Genomic DNA, 13,073 nt, shown 5'->3' with positions numbered 1-13,073 from the left:
TTTCAAAATGTTAGTGAAACAGATAAGTAGATGCCACTTACACGCTCTTGATGATAAGAATTATCATATAAAATCTGAGCTATCTAAGCCCATAATGCTGTTACTTACGACTATGTATGCAAGCCAAGGCAATTATTCTCATCTCTTTGTGAAGCTCTCACATTGCTCTAATAAAATTCGCAGAAGCAAATGACTTTTAGCCCAACCATTACTATTCCCAGAGACAATGCATATATTTTTCCACCACATCAGATCCTGGATGGTGGGGGAAGGGCAGGAGGGGTGGGGAGGGGGAAATGCAATTTGAGAAGTGGTAAGTGTGTCAAAATCGAAATTACTTGGAGATATTTTGCAGCACAATCATCCTTTATGCTTGTGCAGCTTGGTTCATATGGCTCACATTCAGGCTGTCACACTGAATCACTGCTACTTCTTGACTTACACTAAACAAAAACAAACCTAACTTTCCCTTCAGTCTGTGAGGTAAAATGCTCTCTGAATTCCCAGTCAAGAGGCCAGGAGCGGCGTTAAAATTATTGGCTTTGTAAGAAGCTGACTTCTGAGGAGAAGACACACACACAAAAAAGTCAGACTAATAGCACAAACACATGTGTTGCTTATGGAGTGTTTTGGAAAAAAAAAAGAAAAAATAAAAAATTAATCCTGCAAAAAAGCTTTGTCCACAAGCAAAGAAGACACAGATTTAGCAGCTTCAACTAACAAAGCGATTCCACCCCTGAGTAAAGAAGTCTTTGAACTGTGTGAAACACAAGATATTTAACAAGAGCTTGAGAGGCTGATGAGCAGCGAGAAAGTAAATCTAGGAAACAAAGTACAAACTCAAAGAGAAAGGCAGTCGGGTTCAGTCTTTGCAACTAGCAGAATACAAGGCACAAAGCAAAGCCAGCACTCAAACAAAGTTATTTCACCCATCTCCCAGGAAATTTGCAACCAGCGTCCCGATTCGGAAGGGTTTCTGCTGACCTGTGGCTGTGCAGCAATGCAGATGCCGGGAGCCTTCCTATCACCTTTTGTCCCCAGCCATGGCAGCTGTGCTCTGCTCCAAGGGCTGCTCACACTCCCAAATCCCCTTTTCCAGCTCTATCTTAGGAACTGCCCAGATTTTGCAGTGTAATCTGAGCAGGGAAGTACCATGTGCCTATGATATGGTTAATTCACTTCTTACCCCTCCACCCCCCAATGCCTGGGGAAGCCGCTTCGCATTTCAAAGCCCTCCCTCCGGCTGCCTGACCCAGGTAGGGCCAGGGCAGCGCTGGGGCTGCTGCCTCCACCCAGATGGGGCCCTTCAGCTGCTTCTTCCCACCCACCAAACCCCGGGATGGGGGATTCACCAAACCCCGGGAATGAGGGATTCACCCTCCTGCAGGGGTCCCGGTCACCCTTTGCCAGCACAGAGGGGACCACAGCTTCCACACTGAAGGAACACAGCCCTCCTTGCCCAGGGCCACCACCAGAGCTGGTGATACTCCTATCTCCACGGTCCCCTCAATGGGAAAAGCTCCGGTGAAGCCCAGAGAGAACCCTTAGGACCCAGCAAAGCCTGGGCATCTGCTCAGGATCTCTGGCAATGAAAAGGTTTCATGGGGTGGAGGCTGCAAGACTCCCATCCACTCCTCTCCAGTGCTGCCATCAGCTAGAACAGACACAATCTCAGTTTCTCCTGTTAACAGAGGAGATCTTTCTGCTACTACTAGGGAAAAAAAAGCCACAGTATAACCCAAAACCAAACCAAACATATGAAGAACAAATAAAGTTTAAAGACATTCCAAAAAAAGCCCACAACAAAACACCTCTAAATTTTCTTCTATTAATTATATTTGTATTTTTCTACTGTTACTGACTGAGTTCTGTCTTGCATTTGCAGTGATTATCATGCTTAATGATGAGAAGACCACACTTCAGAGAAGGAGGAATCACCTCAGATTTTGCACTGGGATTAGTTAAAGCAATCACAAAGCAGCCAAACACCAGAGAAGGTGCAGAGAAGAAGGGGTAGAGTGGTCCCCAAGTCCTGTCACTCCTGCTCATCCAGCCACAACCCCACCATCAGGTCCTAAGTGCTGCTCACCAAACTCCAAGAGACCTTCAAGTAGCAGCCACCTGACACAGCCCTTTCCTGAACCTTCAGGTCTTGAAAAGGGCAAAGTGCAAACCAGAAATGGTTGTGCCATTCCTCAACATTCTTGAAAGCAAATTCCATGTAATCCCACAGTCACCCATGACAATGTCCCAAATGATGCTAAATCAAATCACACAGGAATGCTGAAGGAGCCCCCTCGGGCAGAGAAACCCTTTTGGTTTGGGGTTTTATTTTTGTTTTTCTTTCAGTCCCTTAGCCAACCCTAGGTGGATGGGGGAACAGTTATAGCTGCTTTTAAACCACTGATCCCCTAAAAGAGAGTAAAGGGGAGCAACAGTCAGGGAACACAGTAAATGAAGGTTCTGTGAGAAATAGATGGTAGAGAATTAGAATTATTTGGAGGAACTTTAGTTTTGGGCTAGAAGGCAACAAAGCAATTTCACATGAAGAACCTGCTGTTTAAATTGGTAGCACTGTAACACCTGCAAACACCTTGCATGAATCTTCAGAATCTTCCTTTCTTCAAGCTCTAGACCTTTGGATAAACCAGCTTATTCTAAAGCAAAGGAGCTAGCTGCACCTTCCACTGCTGCACAGTTACCTAAATCCATTCTTGTCTGTTATCAGAAATTGTGTACAGTAAAACCTGGAAAATGCAAAATATTGTACCAACTAATGCATTCTATGTTTTAGGAAAAAAAACCTGAATACATTCTTCAATGATGAAGTCAAGATCTCAGCTCAGAAATTTGATCTTGCTCAGTCATAATGATGATTGCTTAAAAATAAATAAAATAAAGAAAGCAGTGGAATGATGTCAAAGGTTAGGAATTATGGCTAGCAGACATGTCTCATGTGGTTATGTCCACAACTTGCACCTCTGCAAGGCATAGGCATCATCTCCATGGTGCCCTGGGCCCTGCCCCATGGTCCTCACCTCATTAGCATGGGACTCCATGACTTTAAAGGTCTCTTCCAACCTGAGCAATGTGGTGATCCTCCCACCCTACACTCCCCCATCCCTGGTTGATGCTGGTGACCCCTCATTTCTGTGCACCTCAAGCCCTCCAGGCAGGGAGGGCTGCACAGCAAAGACAGAGAGGCAGCTCTTCGCTGCTTAATTTCATTAGCCTGTAGAACAGGCTATAATTTGCTGAAATGATGATTAATCAAATCTTATTTTTCTCTGAGGCAGTTAATGAACAGCCAATTTAGTGTCTCAGTGATTCTGGAATAACAAAGGAATGCTCTTGGAGTAACAACTTTCCAGCAGAAGCCAGCATCACAGCAGAAGCCAGTCTGAATGAGAGGGCAGAGGAGATGTGACTTAGAGGGTCCTTTCACACATCCTGTCACAAAGCCACCATTTTTGTGAGGCTACAAAAAGCCACCATTTTTGTGAGGCTTTGCTCCTCAAAGCTCAGAAGCCCTGAACTGTGCAGGCACTGAGGATGCCAAGCATGGGTCCCAGGGCTTTGCCCTGTTTGGCTGCACCCCAGGCTGCAGACACCCCCTTCCTCCCTGCAGGGCTCCAGCCCCTCCTCTGGGTCTGCTGCTGCTCCTCAGGCCTGAGGAGGTGGTGAGGAGCAGCAGCAATGCCACACACCAGGGATGCCCAGGAGAGAGGGCAACTCCCCACTACCTCCCACCAGCAGAGCCAGGGCATCCACAGCTGGCAAGTTTAGCAAAGCAGTGACTTCTGTACTATTAATGGGTTCATATCTTTTCCAGACTCCAAACAAATCCATGAAAGCTTGATTTTGATCTTGTAAATCAGGATAAGATTAAGATACATAAACACAACTCAGTACCATACCCAAAAAGCAAGGAATGACATTTTTAAAGAAGCCATAATCTTATTTTTTGAAGTATTCCTTCAGTGGGAATTGTGCTGAAGCAAAGAATGCAAAACTTAGAAGCTTCCAAGAGGGGGTCATGTGAATTTACTCTATTTCAAGATTTTTCCAAATTGCTAATGTTTTGATTCTGAATGCATTTGTACAAATCTGCCAACAAATTGTTTTTCACCATCAAAAGATAATTTTTTTGCAGTTTGTAATTTTTTTCAGGTTAAAGAAAAAAAAAGAAAGAAAGATTTTGTTGAGAACTTACGCCATTTCTGTAGAAACTTCTGCAATCCACAGAAGTGACATTGCAGATTTTTTCAAATAAATAACAACCCCCCCCCAAAAAAAAAGAACAAAGAACATCCTTTGTTTCACACAAAGAATTTCAAGGGAAACCACAAAATGTTCAAGCAAAACATTTAAATATTTGATTTTCCACCCATTTTGCCAGCAGCCTGAGTTTTCCCATAGTTTAATATCAGTGTCAATAGGCAGGAGGAGGGGAGGCAGGTCAGATGGACTGAAGTCACTCTGCAGCTTCAGAACTGTGTTAATTGAATAAGGATGCAAACAGGATATGATTTGCAGGCAGCATTCTTCTTATTTCACATAGGTTTTCTTCTAATGAGGAAATGAGACCTACTTCATTTACCCATCAGGAAAAAAAAGCCATTAAAAAGCAGCTCAAAGAAGTTCCTAGTGTTGGGACACAAACCCTGGGCTCTGCTGCTGCCCACGCTCTGGCACCCAGTGCTGCATCCCATCCTGGTGACCCATGGGAACATCACACACTTTGCATGGACCTAAACCTAAGGGTATTACTGCTGGCAGATGTTATTTAGGCTCTTCAAATGACTTCTAGAAAAGCAGGCTTAAAAAGAAATGGAAACATTTCATTTTCAAGCCAGTGGAGACTATTTCATTTAAAACAGACATGCTTGCCTGACACCCCTCATTGCCTGTTCAGTTGTTTTTTCCAGGGCAAGAACCGACCAGAACGGTGGCAGTACCTGGAATCTCAGTTGTGTGTCATGGTACCAGCCTCAGAGACAAGCAAACACAAACTACAGAAATGTAAGCAAGAACCAGAATTAAATACACAATACTGTCTAGTCTAGAGGTATGCTTCACCTTCATGACAAACATACTGCCAATGTATTTTTTTTATTCTTTACAGAAGGGGAGATTTTGTAAATGTAAGTATGTACCTCTGAGTATATTGATTACTAACATATAAGTTAATTTTATTTAAATGTAGGAATAAAATGATGCACTCAAGTTAACATGTTTGCCCAGACTGAAGAGACATCATTACGTTCCTGTTCTTTTACACATCCTAAATATTCATCCTCTTGCAACACCCCAGGGTATATTTTCCTATGTCAACATCTTGAAAAGAATGCAAAAATCTTAATAAAAATGAACAGAGATTCCTCATCCTGTGCTTCTGCTATTAATATCTGCATTTCAGAAAAGCCCACACTTTCCACAGGACACATCCTTCTGGGTATGCAAGCAGCCATGCCAGGACCCAAGCAGGCTGTGAGAAAGCAGAGTGCATCTTTGGTTTGCTCTAAAGGCCATCTGTAATGTTGCAGAGCACTCTGCAGTTCCTCTGATGGATCAGATCCATTCATACCACTTGGGAGCTGAGAAGTGACCCCCCAAACCAATCTGCTCTGTGCAGTACCACACTCTGTCCTTTCCAAGTGGCCATCCAAGCATTAATCATTCCTGGTCTTCCAAATTCATCAGACAGTACATTATCTTGATTATATATATATATTATATATATGTTATATATTATCTATATCATATGTTATGTATTTAGTATCTAATATATTATGCATATAGTATATATTATAATTTACCTCTCTATATATTATATAGCTATATTATACCAATAATATTACATGTAAGAATATAATATATTGTATATTATATTTTAATATTATATTTTTATGTAATATATAATAGAGATATAATATATATTATATTGTTATATTGACAGACCCATTCAGGAGGCAGATTAGTTTAGAACAGGAGAACACAACATGCTCCCAAATGCAAGTGTTCTGGTCATTAAAACTGAGCAAGGAAAATATAAGCCCCAATGGACCTGGTAGAGCCACCAGGCAAGAAAGCAGCACAGAAGAAAGATGTTCTCCTCCAGTGGTGACTTCATTCTGCTGTTAGGAACCCCCCACCTGCCTGTCCTCACAGCAGCAGCAACCCAGCTCCCTTCAGATGTGGCTACTGCCTCATCATCCTCCCTAATTCCCTTCAGGAAGGAAAGAGACAAACCCAAAAGCCACCAGGGTTATCTCCAATAGCCTTATGAGTGAGATAACCCCCAGGACTTTGCCTAAAGCAAATCAGGCAGTTGCTCCTCTGAACTGTGCAGCCAACAGACCAGATCAGAGGACTGCTACTTCCTGGCCAGAGGCAATGACCAGGGACAGGTGATGCTGGGGGAAAAGTTCTGGCAGTGATCAGAGGGGTCAGTGATCTCCACAGATCCCACCATTGACCCCTGAAGGGGTTTCAGAAAGTGCAAGCCATGTCCAGTAACTCTGCCAGTGGAGTTGCTAGTACCTTCTCTGCCAATTCCATTTAAAGTCAGTAATAAATTCTGCAAAGCAAACCTATATTAAAATAAAACAAAATTGGGCTTTGGTATCAAAATTAAAAGCTGGCAGCTGGTTGCCATGCAAAATCCATCATGAGTGATACATCTGTGGAGGGCAGCTGGAACAAATCCCTGACATTTAATGACATGGTAAAAGCAAACCTCATGCAAACAACATTAAATCATTTGAAATACTATTGCAAACAGATGAAGCTTTACAGTGCTCACATGGTGCAAAAATTAATAATTTCTAAAGAGTTGTTCTTGATTCTTAAAAAAACAAAACACCATTTGCAGTAGTGATTTTTTTCCCACTCCAAACATATATTTAAAATAGCATTCTGAGTTTTAAATTCTCTCTCCCTTCTATCTAAAGAGTCATGTCACCAGCAGAACAGCACTTTTCTGCCTTCCATCTTCCTTTTTTTTTTTTTTTTTTTTTTTTTTTTATAAGTAACCTGGCCTCCAAAGCCCAGTGCACAGTACAGAAAAGCAAGTCTTAGAAGCTGTTTCTGTAAAACATTCCAAATGGAACTGTCACAGAGACACAGGTAACAAATTGCCTTCTAATTTTCATGGGAATTCAAATCTCACAGGCATCATCTACACCTCTGTCCATTCATATCCAGCATCATTCTAAACGTCACATCATTCCCAAACAATCATTTACAAATCCTCAGGTAAGAGAACTGCCATCCATGGGTAAAATAGCTGCTCACCCTGAACCACAGACACCCTCAAGGAGGTTCAGCTGGTCCCACTGCTGATGGCTGCCACAGAGCACGAGTGACCTGTGAAATTTCTCAGAGAGAACTGGTAATGGGACCCGAGCTAAACAACCAGGGGAGAGGTGCCAAGCTGAAATGATTTAGGACAGCACAAACATGAGTGTCAAGGGCACATCTTAAGCTGATTCTGTCTGACAAAAGTGGTTAAATTGATAACTGGATAAATGGCTCAGCTTCCATGGAAGTAAAGCCTGGGGGACACACAGACAGTCTCTCCTGGGCATGACTACAGCAGGAGTTGGCTGAGGACCAGCGGCTGGCTGGTAGTCCCCCACTGCCTGCCTGGCAGGAGGGACAGAGAGAACATTCACTGTGCTACTGCAGACTCAGCTAATTTAAGTCAAAAAACAAAGGTGGTTTGAGCTAACCTGGTTGACTTTGCAAGGAGGAGGATTAAGAACATCCATAAGACCCCTTCTGCCAGCTCTGTTGAGGATATAATATTTTCTGGTTCTATTTTCTACTTCCAAGAAGTCGTGCATCCATGCCCAGAAACTGCTTTCTCTCTCTCTCCACAATGAGTCTAGACGGGACTGCAGTAAGATCCTTCTTTAACTATACATATACAGGTGTAAAGGGTTAGCAGTTCCTAAAATGTTCTGTGCATACAGGAAAAAAAAAAGAGCTCCTTGTCTCCACAGTGTGTTCACTGAAGAGATTCAAAAGCAAAAGCCAGACCTGAACTAAAAGAAGTTCCGTGCTAAGGATAAAATAGAAAATAATAAAAACATCCACTCAAAATGGGCAGGAATGAGCCTGTGAGGTGAGGAGGAATACTTTTTAATCCTTCACACAAAGGAGTGTGTAATGTACTTATCGTGACTTCTCTCTGGGATCCCCTGACCCCAGACCACCTCCAGACCTCAACAGCACCCTGGCCATCCACCACACCTGGGGCTGGGCAGGCAGATGTGCCATGGTGGGACAGCAGCTCATCTCACAGGGCTGTTTCCACCCAGGTCTCCACCAGACTGGATTCCTGGCAGGGGTTTGGATAGCTCAGCAGTCATTCCCTGCCTTCATTCATAAAACTGAGACCACACTGAGGAAAGCCACAGGCTCCAGTGCACCCAGTGACAAATGTCAGTGACATCTCCGGGCCAAACGTTCCTGCCCGGAGAGCCTGGAGGTCACAGCTGGACACTGAAGTCAGGGTGAGCTGCAGTGACAGTGCTTGAACTTTCCCCCAGTTTTGGATTCCATCCACAGAGTTCATGAGCAAACAAGTCAGACAGGAATGCATGGCTCTCTCAAAGCAGACCAGGAGATGTAATTAACACAGATTAATTTTCCTGAGTAATATATGGAGGTTTGTAACACACAAGAATAGAAGGTAACTTAAAGGGTCTGGTGTGGCTCTACCATGGCTCAGCAGAAGGACTGGATCCAGGCCACATATGCTGTTTCTGCATATCTAAGTGGGATACATGTTTGCTTCAACACTTTGATTTCATACAAACGGACCACAATAAAATAAGTAGGAGAAAACAAACCACCTTTTGGAAAACCCCTTCAGAACTTTCTCTCTTTCAGCTCCTGATCTATAAGATCAGTGGAATAAGAACCTGAAAGGCAGCACGTGACTCCCAGCAAAAGTGAAGGTTAAGATTATGGCCATGAGCTGGAAGGAAATCCAAATTTCTAATGCAAGAGAATGAGAGGAAAAGCTAAACAAAAGTGAATGCAGGAGACCGTATCACTGTATCAGAGCTTTATTCTAAACATATGGGCCGTGGGTACATATAAGGGGAGATAAGAGGCAGAACAAATGAATCAAGGTTCTTTCTGCTGAAAGAAAGCAGAAGAAAGGATCTGCAAACCACTCAAGAAAAGAAACACCTCAGCTCAAGTCAGTCCTGGGACAGAAAATGAAGGGGAACTCCCCTGAGGTGCATCCCTCTCCTGGGGCAGTGTGAGGACACAGTGTGAGGAGAATAGTGGTTGCCCCAAAGCTGGAAGTTCATGGAAACAACCCCCAGCACTGATGGGCCAGTCAGCAGCAGTCTGGTTTCCTCAAGGTACGATGATGAAAAGCCAGAAGGCAGCTGTAGGAGAGCACATGCCCACTATAAGTCTTTCAGCAACCACAAAAATATCTGGATCATTTTAGGGACACTTCTGGGTTTGCCAGAAGCAATTAAATCCTACCTCTTACTCACAAAGCGGGGGAAAGTCTCCCAGGCATGGAAAATTTCCCAAAGAACAGTTTAAAAGAGAAGACCAACATTGCAAACATTTGTCATCTCCCAGAATAAAGGCAAGAAGGCAGTTGTGAAAGGCATGGTTGGCAGTGGGCACATCCAAGGGCACAAAGAGAAGGTGCAGCTGAGCTACCCTCTACACCCAATCATGTCCATGGAGGCTTTGAGAACTGTGAACAGATACCAACCCATACAGCAACAAGAGCCTTTAGAGGTTCCAACACAAACAGAAGCAGCACAAAAAGCAATATTCTTAATATTGACTGAAAGCAGGTCACAGCTTGGAGATGAGATGTAACTACTCTCCTGCTCCTGCAGCTCCAGAGGAATGGACATCCAAAGGGCTGGAGCAGTTCTGGCAGCATGGAAATGCCCCTCAACAACAGGATGGACAGTGCTGGAACTGTCCAGCAAAACAAAGCATTTCCAGAAAGTGTAATAACAGCACTGAGCACCAACCAGACAGAGAGCCTGAAAAAGATGCCATCTCCTCACAGCACTGTTGCTCCATAGCCATTGATCACACCAGAGCCAAAAGCCAGGCTCAGATGTCTGATGGGGTTCATCTTGTGCACAAACAGGAGTAAAGCTGCACACATCAGTGCTTGGTGCAGAGTGCTGTGTGCTCACCAGCCCATTCCTGTGGGTCAGCAGATCCTCAGCTACACTCACACACCCAGACCTCAAGTATGGGGGTTGCTGTTGCTCTCTCACACTGCATGCCTGAGCAGGACAGAAGGTGCTGATAGCACGGGAATGCCAGCTTTAGTGCCACCAAGCACAGTGGGACTCCCTGCCCATCAGCACCCCTGAAAGGCAATCAACCACTCTGCACAACATGGAATAAAGACAGCTGCTTCCAGCTTCAAGCAGGTCAGATAAACTTTGAAGTATGTAATGCCACATGACCACCTGATACAGCTGAAAAGGTGTTAAAGTGAATGGACAGATGGAAGGAAAAGAATGAGAGATCTCTCCAGTCACAGAAGCTGACTGCAAATTAAGAGAAAAACATTTTTAAATGCACTGCAATGCTAGAGTTTACCTGCACATCATACACAGCACCTCACTGCAATATGCCCAGACCAGCAGTCCCACAAAAGCAGAATCCCTGAGGAGCTCCCAGGACTGAAGGCCTCAGGTGCTTTGCTATCTGTTTCTTGACTTTACTGGAAGAAGTAAAGCTCCAGACACCACACTGAATTCCATAAATCCTGCTCAGAGCCTTGCCTGTGAGACAGAATACATGGATACAATTAAAATAACATGGCTGTTGAAGAACAAGGCAGCACTGGAAAAGGTTTGCCAACACATAATGCCAATTAAGGGTGTGATTTTTGGATGATAGTTTTACACCAACACCAGCCCTATTACTGCAGTGTAACTGTCTTCAAAGGGGTTTCGAAGGCCCAGCTGATTCCACTGGGGGAAACAAGCTGCTTAAAGACCCTTTTTTGGGGCCTCCATAGGCCCCATTCTGCCATTACAGGAAAACCTGTCATATTAAAAATAGTTTCATCTGTTCCACTAATAAGAGTGTTTTAGGTCTAGAAAGCTGTATCTCTCTCCAATAATTTTACACCCATACAGGTTGCCCAGGGAAGCTGTGGCTCCCCCTTCCCTGGCAGTGTTCAAAGCCAGGTTGGATGGGGCCTTGAGCAACTGGAAGGTCTACTGGAAGGTCCCTGCCCATGCAGGGGAGTTGGAACTAAATTATCTTTAAGGTCTCTTTCAACCCAAACCATTCTATGATTCTATACACCAGAAGCTGTTGTCTTTGGTGTTAAATCACAGTCCAGCCAAGTTATAAGCAAAGGCATGTTCATGGGATGTGCCCAGAGCCTCCCTCTGCCACTGAAAGGACAAGGATGCCTTGAAACAACTGTCACATGAGAAACTGGAAGGGAGAGGCTCAGGCCTGTCTGTTAGAAAATCACAGGAACAGATACACTCTCAAGCACCTTCACTGTACTCCTCACCTACGGGTGCAAAGAAACAAAGCTCAGCACTAACATAACTCAGCAAGAGTAACATCTTTTCCCTCAGTACCCAAGGTCTGCAGAAAAACCTCAGTGCCAGTGTGGCACCACAAAGCTCAGAGGACCATCCTGCAGGTGGTAGGGACCACGCACCCAACCCTATCTCCTCCAGCTTCACTCCCGCGGCTGGTTCAGCTCTGGGCGGCCCGACAGGCTCCAGCACCAGCCCCTGAGCGACAAGAGGAAGAGATAAGGTGAGGGGAGGTGTGAGAGCAGAGGACTGGCCGGCTCTTGCTCAAGTTGAGTGATTCTCCTGCTGGAGCCTGGATTCCCACACCGATGCTGAGAGCACGGTCCCCAGACTCTCGCCGGCAAAGCCCCCTGCCCGCTCGGCCAGGAGGCAGCCCTGAGTGCTCCCAAAGCCCCTCGCTCCAGGATCCCAGCACTCCAGCAGCGGGCAGAAAGCACTCCTCTCAGCTCTTCCGTCTATTTTCCCCCTCTTCCTTGCAAACTTCGTTGGTTTTCGCTCAGCTCACAGGAGGCGAGCAAGCCCGCACAACTTGGAGACCGCATTCGCGGGACAATTTTGCCAGACCTCCTCCCCCCCCACCTCCAAATGACATTTGATTTGCAAACACTCCCACCGAACCGCAGGCTGCTCCCGCCTCCACCCAGGGAGCTGCTTCCAATAAAGCAACGAGCTCTGGAACATCTGCAGCAACTTTTTGTCTTTGACAATTTGCCACTTTCCGAACAACAACACAAAATAAAATAAAATAAAATTTTGAAAGGAGAACGAGAAGAGAACCAGTGTAAGGAAATATTTGCAGAGTTGTCCCAGTAGAGGGGAACGGGCTTCGGATCGGGTCCCCCCGCGCCCAGGGGCTGCAGCCGGTTCCGCTCTCCCCGGCACCGGCACCAGGACCTACCGCTGGGCTCCGCGGGGGCGGTCCGGCGCTTGCACCTCCGCGGCTGCTCCGCGCTCCCCGCCGCTCCGCTCCGCGCTGCTCCGTTCGGCTCCGCGGGGGAAGAGGCGAGGGGACCCCGAGAGGCAGAGGGAGGGGCCGGAAAGCCGCGGCGGGGCTGACCGCCGGTTCCGCGGGGTTCGCCCGAGCTGGCACCGCGCTCCGCGGCCCAGGGCAAGAGGCGAGTGCCCGTAATCCCCGGTAGCTGGACCGGAGTCCCGGAGGCAACGAGAGCGGCTTGTTTTACAGTGCTCACGTGGAAGAGAAAAGTTTGCGTCCTGTTTCCCGGAGCTGGTAATTACAACAAATAAATAATCACGGGGGTGGGGCAGGGGGGGAAGCAGAGCCCCGCGCCCGCCATGGGGCAGAGGGGCCTCACACCGCCTGGGTTTGCACAGGTCGAGCCCTCTCGGTCAATCAAAAGTGGCTTCGAAATTGTGTAAAGAACTGCTTTTAATTTGCTTCTCATCCTAGCGCTGCTTCCCGAGCTCTAAGCGGCCCCAAACTTCCCTCGGAAGCATTTGATGACTTGGATCGTAATCTTACATCGAGAGGGTCAAGGT

General features: G+C 45.9%; 1 protein-coding gene across 7 annotated transcripts in view; it reads right to left on the bottom strand.

Moving 5' to 3' along the window:
- Positions 1–13,073, bottom strand: part of FBLN2 (fibulin 2) — a 114,388-nt gene that overhangs the window by 92,653 nt on the left and 8,662 nt on the right. The window contains exons 1-2 of one of the 7 annotated variants that reach the window (XM_071755493.1): positions 12,475–12,720; positions 11,699–11,774 (exon numbers count right to left, since the gene is read on the bottom strand). The exons of 3 other annotated variants lie outside the window; for them this stretch is intronic. The gene's annotated coding sequence lies outside the window, so the exon portion shown is untranslated. Of the gene's footprint in view, positions 1–984; positions 1,069–11,698; positions 12,134–12,474; positions 12,721–13,073 lie in introns of those variants that run through there. 3 more of the 7 variants (XM_071755489.1, XM_071755492.1, XM_071755491.1) reach the window with 3 other exon arrangements.

This window comes from Heliangelus exortis, chromosome 12 (assembly GCF_036169615.1).
Source record: "Heliangelus exortis chromosome 12, bHelExo1.hap1, whole genome shotgun sequence".
NCBI lineage: Eukaryota > Metazoa > Chordata > Aves > Apodiformes > Trochilidae > Heliangelus > Heliangelus exortis.
The sequence above is the reverse complement of the archived record's forward strand: the minus strand, read 5'-3'. Positions and strand labels throughout refer to the sequence as shown.